Raw genomic sequence first — 11007 nt, 5'->3', positions numbered from 1 at the left:
GAGTGAAGTTTGCACCTCAGAAGAAGCAAAAATGCAAATCTGCTAGGAGGGAAAAGGGGAGACAGAGAAAATCCCACAGCATACAGAGGTTACCTGCCAGGAGGAGAAGCACGTTGCTCAGCACTGACAAACTTTAAGATGCTCATGGCATATGGTCAAGTGGAAGAATCAGGCCGAACCACAGCACTGTCCTGTTAGTGACAACCTACATGCACTACCTCAGTGGGACCGGAGGCCCAAAGGTACCTGAGGGCGGTCACCAGCACAATCCCTGGCTGTCTCCCTGCACTTGCATTACTGGTGATTTCCCCATCCATTTCAATGTCATTTGCTTGAATCATTTACTGTTTTCCCAAAACACAAATATTTTTTCCTCCTTTTTCTAATCAGTTCATTTCTCCACATTGGTCTGGGGAGGAGGGTGGTGGGCATTCCCAGTGGTATGTGGTATGTCTTGCTGCTGAATGTCAGCTCTGAGGTCTTTAGGCGCTTGCGATGTGACAGGGACACAGCAGTGGGGCATAGCCTCACAGCTGGGACCACAGCAGGGGGAATCGGCCATGTAAGAATCACGAGAGCAAGGTCAGAGGCTGGCGAGTCCATCCAAAAAGCAGAGTGAAGCTGGGGGTGATGGTGTACCCCTGTAATCTCAGCACTTGGGAAGGTGAGGCAGGAGGATCATTGCAAGTTTGAGACCAGCCTGGGCTTAGGGCCAGCCTGAATTGCGTAGGAAGACCTTGTCTCAAAAAGACAAAAAAAAAAAAAAAAAAGGCAGCATGGTCACAGGTTGGTGGCTAAACGGTCTGAGCAAAGACACATCCAGACTTTATTCCTGCTTCCAATGATCCTTAAGTTTCAGGAGGAAAAGATTCCAGAAATTGATGCCCAGTCTCCACAGTGCAGATTTAAAATGTGCTGGTGACACTGCACCTGCTAGACAGGAGCAGCCAAAGACTATAGCCTCAGTGAAGCCCTGAAGTCCATCAGAGTGGCCTTAAAGGCCTTAGCTGGAGCTCATGCTGCCATCATGGCCTCCTGCCCAGGCCAGAATGATAGCTGGTTTCATCTTGCCTGCCAGCTTACTCTAATGCTGAGCAACAGTTTAAGAGGAACTACTGATTGATTAGTGATGTCTGTTCAGGGCACAGAAGGAGAATGTGGTGACTTGAGTGCCATCATTCCAGCTGCTCATCCTTCTTCATTCTCACCTCCTCTTCCCCCACCTGGCTGCCTCCCAGAGCAAGAAAAAATTATGCACAACCCCACCCTTCTTCCTTTGGCCAATTTACTGCTATTTTCAATAGTTGTAATCAGAAGGTACATGCTAATTATAAATGCTTTTTCCATTTGTCATTATAGCACAAGGATTTTCCTATGATTGTTTTTAAATATCCTTTTCAAAACAGAGTAATGCAATTTTATTGTAAGAAGTACAGAGAACCAACAAGAAAAAGTCTTTAAAGCACCTTTAATTCCAAAACCCATCAGGGACCTCAGGGAGTAGCAAACCACGGAAGCCCTCACACCAGTGTCACGACCCTGGAACTTGCTTTAGTGCCAGAATTACCCAAGATGCTGTTTTTAAAATGCTAATTCCTTCCTGTAAACTCATTAGGAAAGGTCAGCCCTGCCCCACTCTCAAAAAACCAAAAATGGGCAAAGACTAAAAAAGGCCATTCATAGAAATAAAAATTCAAGTGGTCAATAAATGTGAAAAATGTTCTCTGCTGGTCAGGAAAATGAAAATTGGAACAATAAGAAACCCCCGCCCCTCCCAGAAGTCTGGCAAAAACTCAAGTGTGATAACATTCAACACAGGCAAGGAAATGGGCATGGATCGAGGCGGCCTCTTGGGAAAGTAATCTAGCGTTGTTTGTTAAAATTAAAAACACTCCACAGGTACATTTGACAGTACAATCTCCCTTCCAGAAGTGTATAAAACATCTGAACATAAGATGCACATATAAGGATATTTACTAAAGCACCCATTCATTGGATATTTCCAGTCTGGGTTGAGAACTGTGTGGACACTAGGAATAGAGGTGAACAAAACCAGCATGAATCGCCATTCCCCTCAAGTTCACCTGGTAGAAAGAAACAGTCAAGCCGTTTACAGTACAATGTGTTCCTTGGTGATAAATACTATGGAGAAGATGAATCAGAAGAGATAGAATGCAGGGGAAAGTGTGTGTGTGTATATGTGTGTGTGTGTGTGTGTGTGTGTGTGACGTGTGATTTAAAATAGTGATCAGCCAGGTGTAGTAGTGCACACCTGTAATCCTAGCAGTTGGGAGGTTGAGGCAGGTGGGTCCCTATGAGTTCAAAGCCAGCTTGGACTACATAGCAAGACCCTGTCTCAAAAAATTAATTAATCAATTAATTAGCATGACCAGGAAGATGTTGAGGAGAAGCTGGCATCCAGTCAAAGAAATGAAAGCAAAAGTACAAGCCATGGAGAAATTCGAACAGCATATGCCAAGATTCAGAAGCAGCTGGTTCTGGTGTGTCCACGCAGGCGCAGAGGACAGGAGCAGGAGAGAAGGTCAGGGAGACACTAGGAGCAGGTGGCTCCGGGCCTCGGAGGTCACCCTCAGGACTTGGCTTCACGCTGAGTAGTTGTTAGCCATGTCCAGGCTGCATGTAGAAATTTGGAAGTCATCAGCATCCCAAGAGCTGATGCCTGAGGGAGGGAGGATCCCAGAGAGCCTGGCAAGGCCCACAAGCAAGGGGGTCGAGGGGAAGCATCCAGAAGCATTGGAGGCAGAGCAGAGCAGGGTTCTGGAGCCCTCAGGAAGGAGCCTGGACTGTGTCAAACGTCTGAGGAGAACTAGGGCGTGGCAGATGGCTGTCCTGAAGGGCAAGGCGGGAAGATGCTGACTCCGGGGAAGGACCCCAATTGTTGGGGGTGCCTTGGCCAAGCCCTTCACTGGAGCCGTGGAGAGGACCTCGAGCACAGGGGAGCAGGAGGGCAGCAGCTGACCGGGCTGTGAGCAGCTGCAGCGGGCAGCTGTGCTGCTCCAGGGAACAATGGGGCGCCCTATGTCCTTGAGCTCCTGGGCGGGTGCTTCTTCCCAGGGCCAGGAAAGCAGATCCCTGCGCTAATTAACTCTCATCAACAGCAGCAGGGCTTGCCAAGGTCTGCTCCAAGGAAGCCCTGCACAGGAGGGACAAGCACGGGCTCCCTGGACCAGTGCTCAGGCCCAAGGAGGAAACAAGCCCCTGGCGAAGAGCCGGTCAGAGAAAGGCCACAGCCCTGGGAGAGGCCTGGGGTCCAGAGAGGAAGGGATGACTAAGGCCAGAGCTGAGAGAAAAGCAGATGGAAAGAGAGGGCTTCCCCTTGCTACGTGGGGGATGCTGGGCTGGGCAGGCTTGATGCAGTGAACTATGGCATGAATGACTTAGATTTGTAACCTGGCCTGGTGCTGAGTGGGCAGATACTATCCAGTGGGCTAGAAGTGTGCGCCTAGAGAGACTTTGACAGCCTCTCTTCCAGCTGTTTATTTTACAAAGGGAGGAACTGAGGCTCAGAGAGGAAACAGTTTGAGCCATGTGACTCTGCAGGGCTGAGAGCCCCTGGCACCTGTGACGATCCCTGTGCACCGTGGATGTTACTGCCACCAGAATCCACAGGCAGAGATGAGGTCACCCTGTCCTCCCTTCTCTGAACCTGTGGTGTGCTGTGCAGGACACGGCAGGGACAGTGTGGAGTGGACAGGACACCATGGGCTCACCCTGCAAGCCCCTCTTCAGGGCAGGGATGGCTCAGAAGACACTCTCCTGCTCTGGAGAAGCAAGCCAGGCCTGCTGCTACCTGCCAGGAGAGTACAACTGAGTCAGAAAGACAGACAGGGGCCCAAGTAACCAGGAGGGTGAGGGGACATGACAGGGAAGTACATGGGCCCTGGAGAAGTGAACATTGCCCAGATTGGAAGGGTGAGCATGCATCTATTTGAAATTCTTTGTCTTCTTTTGATTTATTTAAAAACTCTGGAAGGTCTTTGGTCCTTCCAGTAGTTCTCTGGCTCAAAAGCTAATCTCTCAGGAGAATTAGAGTCCTTGTGGCGGGAACAATGTGGCCTTTAGCTCAGTGTAGCTGTCTCATCTGGGTGGGGACTTCTAGTCAGAGTCCAGAAATTCAAATACTCAAGCAGGACAGGGAGCTTGAGAGCCCAGAGGGACACTGCTTAGCTAAGAGGGACCTTGGAGGTCACACGGTCGCTGTCAGCTTGTACTCGGAAGGGTCACCCACGGGGTTGAAGGTCTGGCCAGGATGGAGCCCAGGCCCTGCAGTTCACAGGAGGGGCCACACTCTCCATGGGACACAGGAGGCCTTGTTCCGGTTGTTTCCTCCCGTGCCAGAGCACTGTGCTGTCCACCCAAGGGCGCACTTCCGGGACCCCTTAGTACCCCCATCAGTCAGCCAGAACTGGTGTCCATGAGAGAGGCTGACAGCGAGGGGGTGAGGGTAGGGCCCAGAACAGCCCATCCAGCTCCTCCTTGTCAGACTGTGAGCTGTGGGCCTGCCAAAAGGGGCCAGAGCCTCCTGGCCAACTGCTCCCCTCAAGCTTGGCTCCCATCCAGTCCTGTCCTCAAAGCCAGGGAGGCAGCCCTGACAGATGGCACCAGCGCTGAGCTGTCAGTCTTCCCAGCAGGTCCCCGCAGGCCAGCAGGACCAAGTGTCCTGTGGGATTTGAAGGACAAAGCTCTTCCTCACTCTCGCCTCAGGGCTGGCCAGCAGCCTCCCTTTGGGATACCCTCTCAGGGCTTTGACCTCTGCTTTGAGTTTGGAGACATGACCAAACCAACTGTGTGGGTGAGAAAATCCTGACCCACCCTTAATCTAAATATTCTAGAGGCTTCATAAACCCTCGGTCCCCAAACTGTGTTCCAGGAGCCCCTGCTGGGGTTCCGTAAAAAGTCAGAGCATGAAATAAAAAGTAAATGCTGTGCATCCGCAGGATAAACGGTCCACGTGTGGTCTGTGCACACAACGGAACATTATTTAGCTCCATAAGAGGAGGAAGTTTTACCACATGCTGCCACATGCATAGTCCTTGACAGTGTTATGCCCAATGCAATAAGCTCAGCAGAGGACACAAATATTATCTACTCCATTTCTATGAGAGTCCCAGCATAGGCAGATTCATGCAGACAGAAGTCTCCATGAGCATGGGGAGGTTTATAATAAAAAGGAGTCCACATACTAGTGATGGTTCTGAGCTTATGAATGTACTATTGCTACCCAACTGTACACTTACAAATAGCTAAAGTGGTTCATATTTTATGCATATTTTATCACAATAGAAAAATTTAAATATGCATTCATGTATTTAAATAAGTTTGAGAGGCCCTGAGTTCACAAGGTTAAATGCCAGAGCCTTTACAGTGGCACGGACCATCAAACTCAGCGTTCTTAAAAGGCCTCACCTTATTCATCTTAGAGCTGTGCCTCGAATTACAATGTTTGCTCCTTAGACAGCTTCTCACCCTGGAAGAGACATTGAAATCTCTGTCAAACCCCTGGCCCTGATTTTTGTTTTTTAAAACAAAGGTCAGTGTAGCATTCCTGGAGTGTTCTATTTTCATCTCCAAAAATGGAAATTTCTCCATTTGGGGACCTCAAAGCATTTTTAGTTCTTTATTTAGAAAAAAGAAAGTGTGTGTTGCATGCATGTGTGTGTGCATGTAAGGGGGGAATTCTCTAGAAACTTCTGGTTGTGGGTCTGGAATTGCAGTCCCACGGATAAAAGCGTGTCGTCTGTGAGCCAGATGGCTTTGAAGGTGGTTTGGGCATGGTTTTAGCTCTGCCTGCCTGTCAGGCGGGGCAGGCTCTGTCCTGTCCTCCCCTCCCAGTCACTGTCCATCTGCTGCCTCTGGACAAGCCTGGGGGCAGGGGGGGCGAGACGCAAAAGTGGCTGCTCCAGACCTACACGTCAGTCATCCCAGAGACATGACCCTACTGGGTGGGTGGCCTGGCCAGCCGCCGTGGGGGTTTCTAACCCATCCACCACCACCATACCCTAATAATCACATATTCTCAGGCCTAGGTTTGGTGGGGACCCAGGAACCAGTGGGCAGGGGGTGTTGTGGGAGGGGGGCTGTCAAAATAAAAGACTAGATTTAAACAACAGCTGGGGGACAACTTTGGGTGAGTCATTGCCCAGAAATGTATCAGGGAGTAAAGCCAGATTGGGGAGAAATTTATGACTGCCGGAAACACAGTGAACCTATCAAAAATAAATGAAATTAGCTACAAAGTTAGGAAGTCAAAGGCAAAGTCCTGTTTGTTTTGTGAATATAAACAGTTTTAAAATGTAGCAAGAATAGGAAAAACAACTCTACACCAGTACCTGGTGTAAGTGATGCTTTGGGGACACAGAGGAAGTGGCCGTGTTCCTGGACCGGATGCAGGCCAGAGGGAAGGACCCGTCACAGGAGGTGGGTGAGGGCGGGATGCGGAATCCTGCAGACCCAGGAGATCTGGAATGTGAGCTCCTGGGATTCCATAGGGATCTCGATGGCTGCCAGGCCTAATTCCCACTGGATGGGGGAGGGATATTTTTATTTATAGGTGAAAGGGAAAGGTGAGCAGGACGGAAGGGCAGGCACCAGGTCACTGCCATTGGTTAAGCAGGGCCCCTCTGTGTGTCCCAGGGACTCGGGCTGGGAACCCAAATCCCCAGAGAGGCCAAGGGTCAGGCGGGAAGTAATGCAGAGCAAAGTTAAGTCACAAGGCAAACCCACAGGTCCAGAAACAACCTGGCTTCCAGGCAGCTAGGGGAGAGGAAGTGGACATGATCTAGAAAGAGGAGCTGCTGACGTCTGAGGATGGGATTGGGACAGCACCCCTAGAAGGCCAAGTTGGAGTCACAGCCAGGATTAGGGGAAAGAGGGAGGCCTTGGAGAGGAGTGGACAGACTGCCCATCATAGGCAGCAAAGAAGCCTGGACTTCAGTCTGCAGGCCACAGACCTTCGAGGAGACTTGGGAGGTAAACCTGTATCAGCCATGCAGAGGAAGAGCAGAAGAAAGACCAGAGACCTGTGAGCAAGAACAAACACAGCCTCAGCCATGTTGTCCTCATGGTCCCCCAGGACAGGGGGTGGCTCCAGGGAGTCTGTGAGACCAGGTGGAAAAGACAGCTCCTTGGCTGATTGACAGTAGCTGCTGGAATTCTGGACCTTTGAGAAAAAGCTACCGCTGGTCAGTGACACAGCAGATGGGCTGGATCGGGTGTTGGGGAGCGAAGACATTCATCTACACATTTGATCAGTGTTTATCCAGCATCCAGTGGGTGTCACCCTGGTCGTGGCCCCACCTCCCTTTGACCTTGTCAAAGGTCACCTGGTCTTGGTCTCATTCTATCTGGGTCTTACACAAATAGATGCTTGGTAGTTATTTGTGGAGGGAAGAAAACCAAAATATCAAACAGGAATGAATTACTTTTATTCCCCCAGTACTGAGAATTGAACCCAGGGCTTCCACACTGAGCTGCATACCCAGTCCTATTTTATTTTATTTTATTTTATTTTATTTTGAGAAAAGGTCTCACTGAGTTGCCCAGTTTGGTTTTGAATTTGTGCTCCTCCTACCTCAGCCTCCCAGAGTACAGGGATTATTCATGAGTGACACCACACCCAGCTCAATTTTCCATTTTTTTTTCATTCATTCATTCCACTGAAAGACTGGTATATCCAAATTGCGGTGCCCTTTCGAGGATTTGAAGATGAATTATACCCGATGTTTGCCCTCTAGGAATTTTATAGTGCCATCTGGAGATGAGACTCTGCCCATGGATATCACAGCCGATATTTATCTGTCTGGATTCCTTGGCATGCCTGGCTTCAGGGAGGGGTCCTGGGGACAGAAGGCAGATGCTTGGAAAATCCACGAGGCAGGGGGAGCCAGCCTCTTCTGTGAAGCAGGGCTCAGACCTCAATGTCCTCCCTGGGCCTGGAAGCAAAAGCTGGGAAGGGGCACAGCAGGAGGACAGAGGAGAGTGGCAGCTCACAGCCACTGAGCCTGGCTCTGACAAGGCCAGGCTGCTTGTCATCTGGCTGCTGGCAGTGACCACTGTGGGGTCAGGAAGCAGCCCAGGAAGAAGCCAAATTCCACCCCTGCCCACCCCAGGCAGGCATGGCAAGGCCGACCACAACAGGTGCCGGGGCCCAACCTGAGTAGCTGCCCCTTGCAGGCAAGGCCTTGGACTGGGAGTGTAGGCACGCCTAACCTGCAGGGCCCAGTGCAGCCTGCCAGAGCTCAGCTACCAGTGTGGCCTGGGACCCTCACTCGAGCCCCACGGCCCACAAATGGGGCATCCTTGACTCCCTAGGCTTTGTCTAAGAGAGGGCAGGAGCTGTCATGGACACACACAGATGTGTACACAGGAGGGCTCCATGTCACATACCCACATGGCTCCCCTGGGCTTCCGCAATGCCTGTTCTGTCCCTCTGTGGCTTGTGCCCAATGACCCACAGCAAACACATCCTCAGGTGTCTCTGTGACCTCACACCCTGGGCCCCAGCAGGGGCTCTCTGTTGTTCACACTTTGGTGAGGATCTTCTTGCTTGGCTGTTGGCAGAATGGATAAGACCTGCAGCTGTCCTCAGGAAGGTACAGTATGTGTGGCAGACACACAAGAGAGGGAATGTGTATGTGTGCACACGCACGTGCAAAGAACACGTCACTGTAGGGGGTGGAAGTTAAAAAGGAGAGCACGGACTTCAGCTCTCTGCTCAGAAGACTTTTATTCACCCTTCAAGACCCAACTTACACAGCCTCTTTCCAGGAAAGCTATTTCCAGTACCCCCTACACCCTGTAAGATCTATCACAGGCCTCACCTGACATCTGCCACACAGCTGGTGGCAGCCGATGCTTCAGAGTTACAGACAGACAGGAAGAGAGATGCAGGTGATGGAGGCTGTAAGGGAGAGGGGTGAGGAGCGGACGCCCTGGGTCTGCCCCGCAGCAGCAGAAGTGCCCTGCCCCTCACAGAAAGAGCCCGGGTGAATGGCTGGGCAGAGAAGATGCTGCTGGACTTGCCAGAGGACCATAAGGAGCACCTGCCTTTCCTGCAGCAAGCGGACAGCTCAGCGGTTGCCGAGTTTGGGTGGATAGCAGTGGAGTTCCTGAGGCGAGGACTGAACCCTAAGATCTAAGAAGGCGCCATCGGAAGACTCCTCGTGAGCAGTGACACCACCCAGCGTGGCGTAGGAGGAGTGACCTGTCCCCTCGCTCAGAGCTCCAAGCTCATGATCTCTGAATTTCCAAGACTCTCTTTCTGTTTGGGGATTCTCTGAAGAATTAAACGAATTACTGCTTCTGCTTTATCTGGACAACAGAAAGGAAATCAGAACTATTCTAAGCAAACAGGCACCTGGCCTTCCCACTTACCATAGCCTTGATGTCCAGTTGGCAAGGGGTCTCCGGCAACAGCTTAAACCTGAGGCGTAATCACGATGAAGATCACAGCACCGAAGTTCTGTGCAGACAGAACAGAAGCCACCCTGCTTCTTTTAGAGCAGCAACAGGAGCGAGCATTGGAGATGAAAAGAAACCACTCTAGGACAGCAGGCCACAGGTAGGGTCTGCTTTACTCCTTCAGGTCGTCTGCGAATTGCTGATACACAGGAGTTGAATTTTCAAAGTTAAGTTTCTGTTAACCGATGTGATGGGTACTGAGATTCCGTCCTTCACCGTTCCTGGGGGCTGAGGTCATGATCTGGAGCTAAGCCACAGTGCTCTCCTGGGGCTAACTGCGGTCAGCTTCTTGACAGACTGTAATGGCCTTTGTATTCTAAATGTATGAGGGGGATGGAATTGGCTAGAAATGTACCTATACTGTTCCTGGCTTGTGTACCTATGAATGACTATATTGTTTTTGGTAATATCAGATTTTTAGACAACTTTTATGACTTTTAAAAGCACCCCATGTAATCCCAGAACTTGGGAGGCTGAGGCAGGAGAATTGTTTGCAAGTTCAAGACCAGCCTGCGCTACAAAATAAGCCTGAACTGCATAATGAGACCTTGTCTCAAAAAGACAAAAAAAGAAAGAAAGAAAGCATCCCATGATGTTAAAAGCCACAGAATAAAGTAAATATGATCTTTATTTTAAAAAAGAAAAAACAAAGAAGAAGAAAAGAAAGAGCCCATGGTCAACAGTCTGATGCTACTAGGCCACATTTCCTGCTTCTCCAGGAAGTGGCACCAGGGTTTCAACGGAGTGCCTGGGTGGCTGCCCTTCCACAGCATCCCTCGTGGTCCCGCCATGCCACCTTGTCCAGCCGCTTTCCAGCACCTTTGCTCTGACCCCTGCTTCTGTGCCACTAGGGTCCCTGGCCGAAGGCCACACCTGAGAGCCTCGCACAAGAGGAGGCTCCCTGCAGCTGGCTCCTCGGCCAACTCCAGCTGGGCCCAGGCGTCAGGCAGCAGAGAAGAGGCTGTGACACTGGCTGACGCTGGGACAAACTGTATATCCACCGTGACTGCAATTACCAGCCCCAACTCTGTCCTCTTTCCCCGGGTGGCCCTGTTCCTAATACCCTGACTTTCTTTTCCTGTTTCTTACCTTCTTCCCCCTTCCCTATCTCCCACGGCCTTTTATGTCTTAGGTTCATATAACTGATGTGATAGAGCTACAAAGACTCTGGACTGGCACCAGTGTTGGGGCTGGAGAAGGTTCAGGGGTACAATGTTTGGAGTGAACCTATCTTGATTCAAGAACTGTCTCTGTCACTGACTGGCCCTGTCTCCTTGGGCCTCAGTTTCCTCATCTGTGTTATGGGATTAATAGCCCTCCTTGTCCCCTAAGCTTGTGAGGGATGAAGAAGACCAGGTTCCTCAAGAATTCAGGATGAGGCTTCCTGGTCTCTGGCCCAAGTTGAGTCCATGGTGGGAACCCCCTGATCCCCTCACACACGCACTGCCTGCCTAAGTAGCTCACAACCTCTAGAGACCAGCCTCTCCCTCACAACACCCCTTCCGATGCCCACAGAGTCCACTCAAC

At 50.7% G+C, this 11007-nt stretch overlaps 1 pseudogene; it reads left to right on the top strand.

Annotated features, from left to right (window-relative positions):
• Positions 1 to 8501: 8501 nt before the first annotated feature.
• LOC100728884 (COMM domain-containing protein 2-like) lies at positions 8502 to 9627 on the top strand (annotated as a pseudogene).
• The last annotated feature ends 1380 nt before the right edge of the window (positions 9628 to 11007 follow it).

The sequence above is a fragment of the Cavia porcellus genome, unplaced genomic scaffold, assembly GCF_034190915.1.
Source record: "Cavia porcellus strain 051 isolate PalLab524CR breed Dunkin Hartley unplaced genomic scaffold, mCavPor4.1 scaffold_18, whole genome shotgun sequence".
NCBI lineage: Eukaryota > Metazoa > Chordata > Mammalia > Rodentia > Caviidae > Cavia > Cavia porcellus.
Note: the sequence above shows the minus strand (reverse complement) of the source record. Positions and strands in the feature narration are given on the sequence as shown.